At 36.1% G+C, this 10,994-nt stretch overlaps 1 pseudogene; it reads left to right on the top strand.

The window, feature by feature from the left end:
* Nucleotides 1-1,293: 1,293 nt before the first annotated feature.
* Nucleotides 1,294-2,267, top strand: LOC141497600 (solute carrier family 25 member 16 pseudogene; annotated as a pseudogene).
* The last annotated feature ends 8,727 nt before the right edge of the window (nt 2,268-10,994 follow it).

The following is a 10,994-nucleotide window of genomic DNA, read 5'->3' as shown; positions in this document are numbered from 1 at the left end:
AAGAAATCAACCAACATACCAATATCAAAAATGAAAAGGGTGAACCAACCACCACTGAGGAGGAAATTAAAGAGATAATTTGGAGCTACTTTGACAAACTGAATGCCAATAAATTTGATAACCTGAGTGAAATGGATGAATATTTTCAAAAACACAAACTGCCTAGATTAACAGAAGAGGAAATAAAATGCTCAAATAACCTCATTTTAGAAAAAAAAATTGAAGAAACCATAAACTCCCTAAAAAAAAGTTTTCAGGTCCAGATGGATTTACAAGAGAATTCTACCAAACATTTAAGGAATAATTAATTCCTATTCTACATAAACTAGTTTTTTTAAAAAAAGGAGGAAGGAGCCAAGATGGATGCATGAAGGCAGGAATTTCTGGAAATTTGTTCTCAAAAAACTTCAAAAGTCATCAAATTATGACTCTAGTCAAAATTTAGAGGGGCAGAACCCATAGAAAGACTAAGTGATACAATTTCCCAGTCCAAGAGAACTTAGAAATTCCACAGGAAAGGTCTGTTCCACTGAACCAGGGTTTGAAAAAAGCTGCAGCACAGTCACAGCCAAAGTGTGGCACAGCCAGATCATGCACCTGGGACAGTGGCAGAGGGGGCCCAGGGATCATCAGGTACAGCTGGAAGAGGTGGTGAGAAAACTCTGCTGCACCAGAGTGAGTGCAGAGCAAAGCACCAGCCTCAGAGCAGCCCTGCAGTGAGAACCTGCAGTGGGAGTTGGCAGAGCTGTCTAGCACATGCAGAGCTCTCAGCCGGTAGATGGTAGGGGGGTCAGGGGAGACTGAAGAGGCCTCTCTGCTCTTCCTGGAGCAGGACCCAACTGTTTACCCACACTCAGATCCAGGTTGGATCTGGGCCCCAACAAACCACCATAGCCAAGCAGGGACTATCCTCACAGTTCCAGGGCAGAGGGGAAGACCTGAACACAGGCAGTCAGAGCTGCTTATAAGACCTTGGAAGAATTAAGGTGCCTGTGGGTTGTCCCAAAAAACCTCCCAAAGCCTTGGAAGTGCAGTAAATCAGTCATAGACTGAGGAAATGAGCAAACAAAAGAAAAAGAAGAATCTGACCAAAGAAAAAGAAGAATCTGACCATAGAAAATTACTTTGATCCCATGGAGGATCAAACATACCCAGATGATGACAAAATTGAAGCTTCTATATCCAAAACCTCCAAGAGAAATAGAAAATGGGCTCAGGCTTTTGTTGTGCTCAAAAAAGACTATGAGGCACACGTCATCACCCCACCTGCCACAGGGACCTGTACTGGCTGTGCTCCTTCATGGCGGGAGGTGTTGCAGGATGTTGTGCCAAAACCACCACTGCACCTTTGGATCGAGTGAAGATACTATTACAGGCACATAATCACCATTACAAACATTTAGGAGTCTTTTCTGCATTGTGTGCAGTCCCCAAAAAGGAAGGCTATCTTGGATTATATAAAGGAAATGGAGCAATGATGATTAGAATCTTTCCATATGGTGCAATTCAGTTTATGTCCTTTGATCATTATAAAAAGTTAATTACCACAAAACTTGGAATTTCTGGACACATATACTGGCTAATGGCTGGCTGGCTCCATGGCAGGTATGACAACAGTCATCTGTATTTATCCACTTGACATGGTCAGAGTTCACTTGGCCTTCCAGGTGAAAGGAGAACACACATACACAGGAATTGTTCATGCATTCAAAACAATTTATGCAAAGGAGGGCGGCTTTTGGGGGTTTTACAGAGGATTGATGCCTACCATTGTAGGAATGGCTCCCTATGCAAGAGTTTCATTTTTTACTTTTGGTACCTTAAAGAGTGTTGGTCTCTCCCACGCTCCAACTCTGCTTGGAATACCTTCATCAGATAATCCTAATGTCTTAGTTTTGAAAACTCATATAAACTTGCGTTGTAGTGGTGTCGCTGGAGCAATAGCACAGACAATATCTTATCCACTTGATGTAACCTGTCCTTGAATGCAACTAGGGACTGTTCTCCCAGATTCTGAAAAGTGCCTTACAATGTTGAAGACACTGAAGTATGTCCACAGAAACCATGGAATTCGTGGAGGACTCTATCGGGGCCTGTCTCTTAACTACATTCGCTGTGTTTCCCTCCCAGGCTGTGGTGTTCACAACCTATGAGCTCATGAAGCAGTTTTTGCACCTCAACTGAAGTCACATTTTTCCCTTTAGAAACTGTCCAGGGATCGATACATGTATATCTGTTATATAAATATATATAATGTTTTACTTTACTATTGGTAGTGTCTGGGAAGGAGTTGTGTGGATTAAGTGGAAAATTACATTGTCACTGCAAGTCCTGTCATTGGACTACTTGATTTTTTTTTTTAAAGCCAGAAACCAGAAGTGCTTCCTGTTGTTTTTTGATGCCATAATTTGTGGTTTTCTGATCTGAAATACCTCTTTAAGCCAACTCTGGAAGTTTTATTAAGTTAATCAGTTTCATTAAAATAACTGAAAGGTCTGAAAAAAAAAGACTGAAAAGCAATTAAGGGAGGCAGAGGAAAAATTGGGAGGAGAAATGAGAGCAATGCAGATAAATCATGAAAACCAAGTCAACAGCTTGGTGAAAGAAATACCAAAAAATACTGAAGAAAATAACATATTAAAAACCAGTTTAGGCCAAATGGAAAAAAGAAACACAAAAAAGGCAAATGAGGAGAAGAATGCCTTAAAAAGCAGAATTGGCCAGCTGGAAGAAAGGAGATAAAAAAAGCTCTTTGAAGAAAATAACTCCTTCAAATGTAGAATGAAATTAAAGAGAGATGATGACTTTTGCAAGAACTCAAGAAGAAATAAAACTATACCCCCCAAAATTAGAAGAAAATGTGAAATATTTCACTGGAAAAACAGATGACCTTGAAAAGATTCAAAAGAGATAATTTAAAAATTATTGGGCTACCTGAAAGTCATGACCAGGAAAAGAGCCTAGTCTTCATTCTCAAGGAAATAATACAGCAAAATTGCCCTGAGATCCTAGAAGTAGAGGATAAAAATAGAAATTGAAAGAATTCACTAATCACCTCCTGAAAGAGATCCCAAAAGAAAAACTTCTAGGAGTATTATAGCCAAACTCCAAAACTCCCAAGCCAAAGAGAAAATACTAATAGCTGCCAGAAACAAACAATTCAACTATCATGGCTCTATAGTCACTTAAACCCATTGCCTTAAATAAAAAATAAAATTTAAAAAAAAAGAAATAGAATAATGGATCAGTGGATTAGAATAGATTCAAAAGAAAACAAAGTAAATGACTACAACAATTCACTGTTTGACAAACCCAAAGACATCAACTTCTGAGACAAGAACTTCTGGGGTGGGGGGGAGGGCGGAGCCAAGATGGCCACATGAAGGCAGCATTTCCTGGGAACTCTTTCCCCCCACAACTCCAAAAACCAGTAAATGAGGACTCTAGCCAAAATTTAGAGGGGCAGAACACAAAAACCTTTGGGATATTTGACAAAAATTGTTGGGAAAACTGGAAAATAATATGGCAAAAACTAGACATAGATCCATATCTCACACCCTATATCAAAATAAGTTCAAAATGGGTACAGGATTTAGACATAAAGGATGGCACCATAGATAAATTAATATACTAAGAAATACTTAAATCTATCAGATCTATGGAAAGGGGTCAAATTTATGACCAAACAAGAATTAGAGTACATTATAAAACTGCAAAAAGAATGATTTAAACTATATTGAATTTGAAAGGTTTTGCATTAATAAAAATCAATACTGCCTTAGAAGGAAAGAAAAAAACTATTAAACAATCTTCACAACTAAAGGTCTCATTTCTAATTCTATAGAGAATTGCATCAAATTTATAAGGTTACAAGTCTTTCCCCAACTGATATTGATATCAAAGGATATAAAGAGAGTTTTCAAATGAAGAAATTAAAGCTATATATATATATATGTATATATATATAGTATATATATATAGTATATATATATATAAAACATATGAAAAATGCTTCAAATCATTATTGATTAGAAAAATACAAAGTAAAACAACTCTGAAGTATCACCTTATAAGCATCAGATTGGCTAAGATGTGGAAAAGGGGAAATGATCAATCTTGGAGAGGTTGTGGGAAGATTGGGATCCAACCATTCTAGAGAGCAATATGGAACAATGCCCAAAGAGCAATAAAAGTGTTCATTCCCTTTGACCTAGAATTTCAATTCTAGACCCATATAGGAAGAAATCATTAAAAAATGGTAAAAGTCCCACACGTTCCAAAATATTCATAGAAGTTCTTTTTGTAGTGGCAAAGAATTGGAAATTGAGGAGATGCCCATCAACTGGGGAATGGCTAAACAAGTTATGGTACATGAATATTATGGAATATTAAAGTACTATAAGAAACCGTAAATAGCCAGACTCTAGAGAAGCATGGAATGACTTATGGGATCTGATGCTGAGTGAAGGAAGCAGAACCAAGAGAACAGTGTATACATTAACAACAACATTGTGAAATGATCAACCTTGATGGAAGCAGCTCCTTTCAGCAGTCCAGAGAGCTAGGACAACGGTATTAGACTGGCCATGGCCAATGTTATCCCCATCCAGAGGATGAAAAACAAAGCAAAACAAAAACACAAACAAAAAAACAACCCTTCAGAATCTGATGAACACTTATAAAAATTACTCTAACGTATTTCTTTCCCTTAATCCTAATTCCTCATATAGAAAATGACTAATCTTTAAACCCATTTATCAAAAATATATATGTACAATGCTAAATTGATTGTTCGCCACTGTGGGGAGGACAGTGGGTAGGGTGGGTGGAAGGAAATTTTGTAACTTAAAAATATACCTGTGCATATGGATGAATATTAAAAAACAGATGAACTTTTTTTAAAAAGTATTCTAAAGAAATAAAAGGCAGAACTCATGGAAGTTAACGGTGATAAAATTTTAATCAGAAGATCACCAGTCAAACCCCTTCCTGAAGTAACAGTTGAGTATAAAAAAATGAAGTAAAAAACCAGATCCATCTATGTTAAAGGTTTTCTGTGGACACAATTCTGGAGACTATAAAATAATGGTTAGAATAGTTATAAATAAGAAAAACATTACATAAAATATTTAAGGGATCAATATTTGTTGTGTTTCATAATGTTGAATCTTCCAAGAACTTTATAGAAATTCCTGGACAAAAATACAAAGGTTTAGAACTATTGACACTCTTTAAGAAAGATAAAGATAACTATGGAGGGAGGAGGAGGAGGGAAGAAAGAAAGTAAAAAAAAGAAAGAAAGCAAAGTAAGTAGGTGCTGAAGCAAAAACTAAATGACAGCAAGAAGCAAAAGATACTGAATTGAAATACCTGGATGAAAAGATTAGATGCTTGCAAAATTTTTCTGAAGATGATCAAACCTGTAGAAAAGACCTTGACACATTTTTCTCTATTCACATAGAAACTTTATTGGATTGACCACATCCATTAAGAGTACATACTTACAGATAAATGTATATATCTACATGTATTATATATCTACATGTATATGTATATCTTTGACGAATACTGCAAATGAATAAGCTGGGCTCAGGATTGAAGAAGAGAAGAAGCTATAACTTTTGGAAACTGTAAAGTTTTTTTTAATGATTCCAAGCATCTCCCTGAAATAAAGTTCCATCTTTTAAACACCAATATTTTCCAATGATATTCTAGGGTTGTGGGTCATGGAACATTAGAGCCTCTAACGAATTTCTTGGGATAATGGGAAGGTGTGTGGTGGTTATGAGTAAGCTGTAACTTATTTCTACCAAAGGATCTGAAGGTCGAGCAACATTATGTCAATAAAAAAAATGTTGGGGTTTTTAACATTTTCAAAAATATTCAAATTCAACTGAAAATTGAAAACGATGGGTTAGCCATATATTGGAAGTACAGTATAACCAATGGAGAGCCCACAGGTTCCAATGATGTCCTACTAATAATGTCAAGGGACCTGAAATTTGCCTCTTAGCAAATTAGGCTGACCCCTTGTGGTAAATTTATGTGAAGAAATGTACAAAAGTCAGGTAGGACAGCAGAATGTATGGGTTGTAGTCTGCTATCCTGGTGGGGAATATACACATTGGTGAGACTGCAAAACCATTATAGCATTTGATTGAAGATCTCTAGCAGACTTTAGTAGCAAAATTTAAACACAGGCTCCCTTGAATCTCCATCTCTTCAGTCCTGGATCCTACTTCTTTTCTCTCTTAGTGACTTTATCAGTTCCCATACTTTTCATATGACTTATAGATTTATATATCCTACATATCCTGCATATGACTTATAGATTTATATATCCTACACCAGACTTTCTCTTGAATTCCACAACACTAACTTATTACTGAATGTTTCAAACCAAAAGCCCCAGAAATATCTCTGACTCAAATGTTCCAACTTGAAATTATCCTCTCAACTATCCTAAATTTTTCCTCCTACCATTCTTCACTATTTCTGTTGAAACACTCTCCTGATGTTCCAGGTTCATGATCTCACATTCTTTTGTGAGATCCCTCTCAATTATATAAGCCAATTCTTGGCATTTCATATCCATCCTGCCCTCTTTGCTCACTCTGCTACCATCTTAGTTCCAGACCTCTTCACCTCTGGATACCTAATTAGTTCTCTTGGCTCAAATCTCTCCCCACTCCAATCTATTTTTCAGTTGGCAGCCAAGCTAAGTCATTCATTCAATCAATCAATAAACATTGATTAAGGGCTTACTAAGCACAGAGGATATGAAGAAAAGCAAAAACAGTCCACAGAGTTCATATGCAAATGGAAGTCTTAGCTGTGCATGATGTAAAAATGCAAATAACATATATATATATATATATACACAAGATATAAACAAGCTACATAAGTAGTTACCTTGGAGGGAAGGCAGAAGCAGAAGGAGGGGCTTGAAAGATTTCTTGGAGATGGTGGGATTTTAGCAGAGACTTGAAGGAATCCATGGAAGCAAGAAGACAGAAATGAGGAGGGTAAGCATTTCAGACATGGACCATAGTCAGTGAAAATTAAGAGACAGGAAATGTGGTGGGTTATGTGAAGAAGAGCAAAGAATCATTGGATCATAAAGTATGGTACAGGAAGGGAAATATGAGAAGACTGGAATGGTTGGATGGGGTTGGGTTATAAGCCATAAAAAGTCAAGATTTTATAATTGATCTTGAAGGCAATAGGGATCCCCTAGAGTTTGATGAGTATGGGGGATTTGTGGTCAGACCTATGCTTTAATAAGATCACTTTGGTAACTGAATAAACAATGAACTCTAATAGGGAGACATTTGAGATATGAAGAACAATCAGAAGCAGAAAAACTAAACTGATTGAGTAGTGAGGTGACACAGAATTGTAGCAGGGTGGTGGTAGAGTCAGAGAAGGGAGAGAAATAGGTTGCATTCCAGATATTATAAAGGGAGAACTGACAGAAGTTGGCAACAAGCTAAATATGAAGGGAATGAAAGAGGGAGGAATTGATAACTAGAGTATCTGAAAGAATAATAATATTCTTAACAGTAATAGAGAATTTTTAGAAGAGGAGAAATTTTGGAGGGAGAAATAATGAATTCCATTTTGCACATGCTATATCCATGGGACATTTAGTTCAAGACATCCTAAAGATGGTTGAATACTCTTTTATTTAATAAACTCTAGTGGCTCCCTATTGCCTCCAGCACAAAATATACTCTGTTTTGCCTATAAAGCCTTTCAGAACCTGACCCAAATCTAACTTTCATTATACATTGCTCCACTTTCCTCTCTCCACAATCTAGCCAAATGGGCCTTTTTGCACTTCATTTTCTGTCTCCATTTCTTTGCCCCAGTCATCCCTATGCCTGGAATGCACAATGAAACCCTCACTTCCTTCATGACTAAGTTAAAACACCACTTTCTACAGAGTCCTCCCTTATTTATTAGTGCACTCTGTACCTCATTACTTTGTACTTAACTACCTTGCATTTATTTGTGTATGTAAGAGCTATGCACAAAATTTTTATTCTGAATACACCAATATTGTTGTTGTCATTTGTTCTTGAAAAATACCAGAATGACATCTCTATACTAGAGTCCAGTTAGTGTGTTTGACCACAGCTATCAGAACAATATGAGCTTGGAAAGATGTGCCACAGGTTAGGCACAAATAGCTCACATGAACATTTAGTGTGAATTCTCTAAATTTGCTCATCTCATTTTTCTTTTGAGCTTCTACAACTCTGTTTTGCTCATAGAGCATAGCACCTTCTCTGATGACAGGTTCATCATACTACACTATCCTGTGCCAGTGTCTCCCATGTCATTTAATCACTTCCAAAGTTCCTAAGAAAGCCCTTGAATGTCCTTGTATCACTTTTTCTGACTACCATGTGAATGCTTACCCTGTGTTAAGTTCTCCATAAAATTATGGAAAATTATCAATACACTTATGTATGTAAATGGTATTTCTCATGATATAAGTCCTTGCAACCAGGAATTGAGTTACACAGGAGGTCCCTAGTAAATGTTCAGTGCTAGTCAGGTTTGGTAGATATACTGGACAATTTTCACTCCTGCCCTATTCTCAGTCTAGTTAACTATATTCAAAGTCCCCAAGGCAATTCTTTTTCTTTTTGGCTGCCATTATGCATACTTTATTTATGCCCATTATTCCTTTTTTTTACAGGGCAAAAAAATTCAAATTTTGCTCTTAGATGCATTTTTTTTTTGACTTGGCTCTTCACATCTCTCATTCAAACTTCACTTCTGAGGTCCTTTCCTTCGGATCAGAAGCAATGATGAAACAACACTGTGCAATTAAAAGTTCTTGTTTCTTGTCCAGGAGTTCATAATCCCAAGCAATCTTTCTAGAAGTTTCCTCCTTCAAGTGGCAACCCTTTTACTCACATGAATCATCAGGGAAAGGGTTGCCAGATTTGGCCAACATTGGAAAGCTAGAAAATTGAGAAGCTCTTGGTATTCTCAAGATTGGGAATTAATTTTGGGAAATCTGTTGCAATGTACTGTGGTAGAAGGTACACTGGATCTGAAGTCAGAAGATCTGAATTTGTGGTACATATTAGCTGTGTTATGGGCAAGTTAAATTCTTTAGGCCTCTGTAAAAACACTTCAGGATTAAGAATAGATCAGAAGTGTTAAAGGTCTTGGCTGCTTGTTACCAGTCACATTCCCTAGTGCTCCTTGAACTAGATTAAGTTGCAATTTGGAGATATTTGGCAAAATAAGCAAAAATAAAAAAGGACATGGATAATGTTAATATGTGATTTTCTAAGTCAATATGCAGTGGCCAGGGTTAGTGGCCAACTTTTCTGAGTTTAAAACCACATTTCAAAGGCTCCTTTACTAGTCTAAATCCTAAAGTAGGAATTAGATTCACAGCCTAGGAGAACATAACTTCCCTATAGTTTAAGTCAAGTTGACTTTTGACTGCCTTTCTCACCCAAGTAGCAGCAATGCTAGTCATCATCATCATCATCTCTTTTTCTGACTAGTTGATGTCCACTTTCCTGTTGACACTTTTTAATCCACATACTTATGGTATTATAGCCTCCCCTAAACATCATAAAAGTTTCATTCTACCAATACAGCTTTAAAGCTCTATCAAATCAAAGCAGATTAGATTATGAATAGCAAAATTTTATATATATCTACATATGAGTGTCTGTATGTACAGAAACACATATATGCATGCATACATACATTCATAATCTGAATGTATAAAAGTGATATTTGAAAATGAGGATGATGGTGCTTTGGTAGAAAATAACGTAGTAAATAGGACAGCCTTGGACCCAGAAGAAATATATTTGAAAAAGACAAGGGACTATGTGAGTGTGAACAAGTCATCTGACCTCTCTAAAAGGTAGTTTCTTCACTTACAAAAAAGGAATAATAATATTGGTGCTATCCATGTCACAGGATAAACATCAAATACTATAAACACAAAAACATCAAATCCCTCTAAAATGTAATAATTACTACCTGCATATAAATCACTTAAGCTTCTAGATATGACATGAACTATCAGTTTAGACCCAAGCTTTGTCATAGATCAAGGGAAAAAATACAATGAAGGGCTCTTGGCATTTAAATGTTTGCATTTAAATGATCTATACTATTTTTTATGTGAAAGCCAAGAAGTATACAAAAGACAAACTGACTTATTGAAGTTTACAAGAAGATAAAGATACATTAAGACTGAATACCTGGGCAAGACACAACCTCTTGATGGCCCCCAGAAAATTCTCTAAAATCATTAAATTGTAGAGCAGCTACCTGTCTGCACTGGTGGAGAAAAATTTTCATACTGGAAGTTACCATCCAGATGAACTAACAAGTCTGGTCATATACAAACAATAAATGAGTAACAAAATAAAATAAAAGACATTAGATAGAACTAAAAACAATGGGGCAAGAAATTGAAGGAAGATAGATTTAGACTTTACTTAAAGAAAATTCTGAGAATTAGAACTATACTAATGTGAACTGGCCTACCCTATGAGGGAAAAGATTCCCCTCAATTCTGAGGTCCTCAAACAAAAGCTGATGACTACTTTTCAGAAATATCATAGAAGGTTTTCCACATACAGATTTGACTAGTTGACCTATGAGGTCCCTTCCAACAGTGAGATTTGTGATCATATGCTCCTTTTAGATATATGATCAATTTGAGTTCTTTCCACTTATCTAATTAAAACTACAGGAGCAGAGTTATACAGCCCACATTGTTTATGATAGTATTTTCTGTCAATCAGACTGTGCACACAAAAGTCTATTTGAAGCTTAGAAAATAAGAATGTCATAGTGACAACCCAACTTAAAGCATCTGTGAGAAAAAATTAAATCACACAAAATCTTTAGAACATTATATTTCATAAAAGACAATGATAAAAAAGTACAAACATTTTCATGAAGAGCAAAATAAAAATCAGAACATGATAGTACACAGTAAG

Source organism: Macrotis lagotis, chromosome X, assembly GCF_037893015.1.
Source record: "Macrotis lagotis isolate mMagLag1 chromosome X, bilby.v1.9.chrom.fasta, whole genome shotgun sequence".
In the NCBI taxonomy this organism is placed as follows: Eukaryota; Metazoa; Chordata; class Mammalia; order Peramelemorphia; family Peramelidae; genus Macrotis; species Macrotis lagotis.
This window is presented reverse-complemented; position numbering and strand designations above follow the sequence as displayed.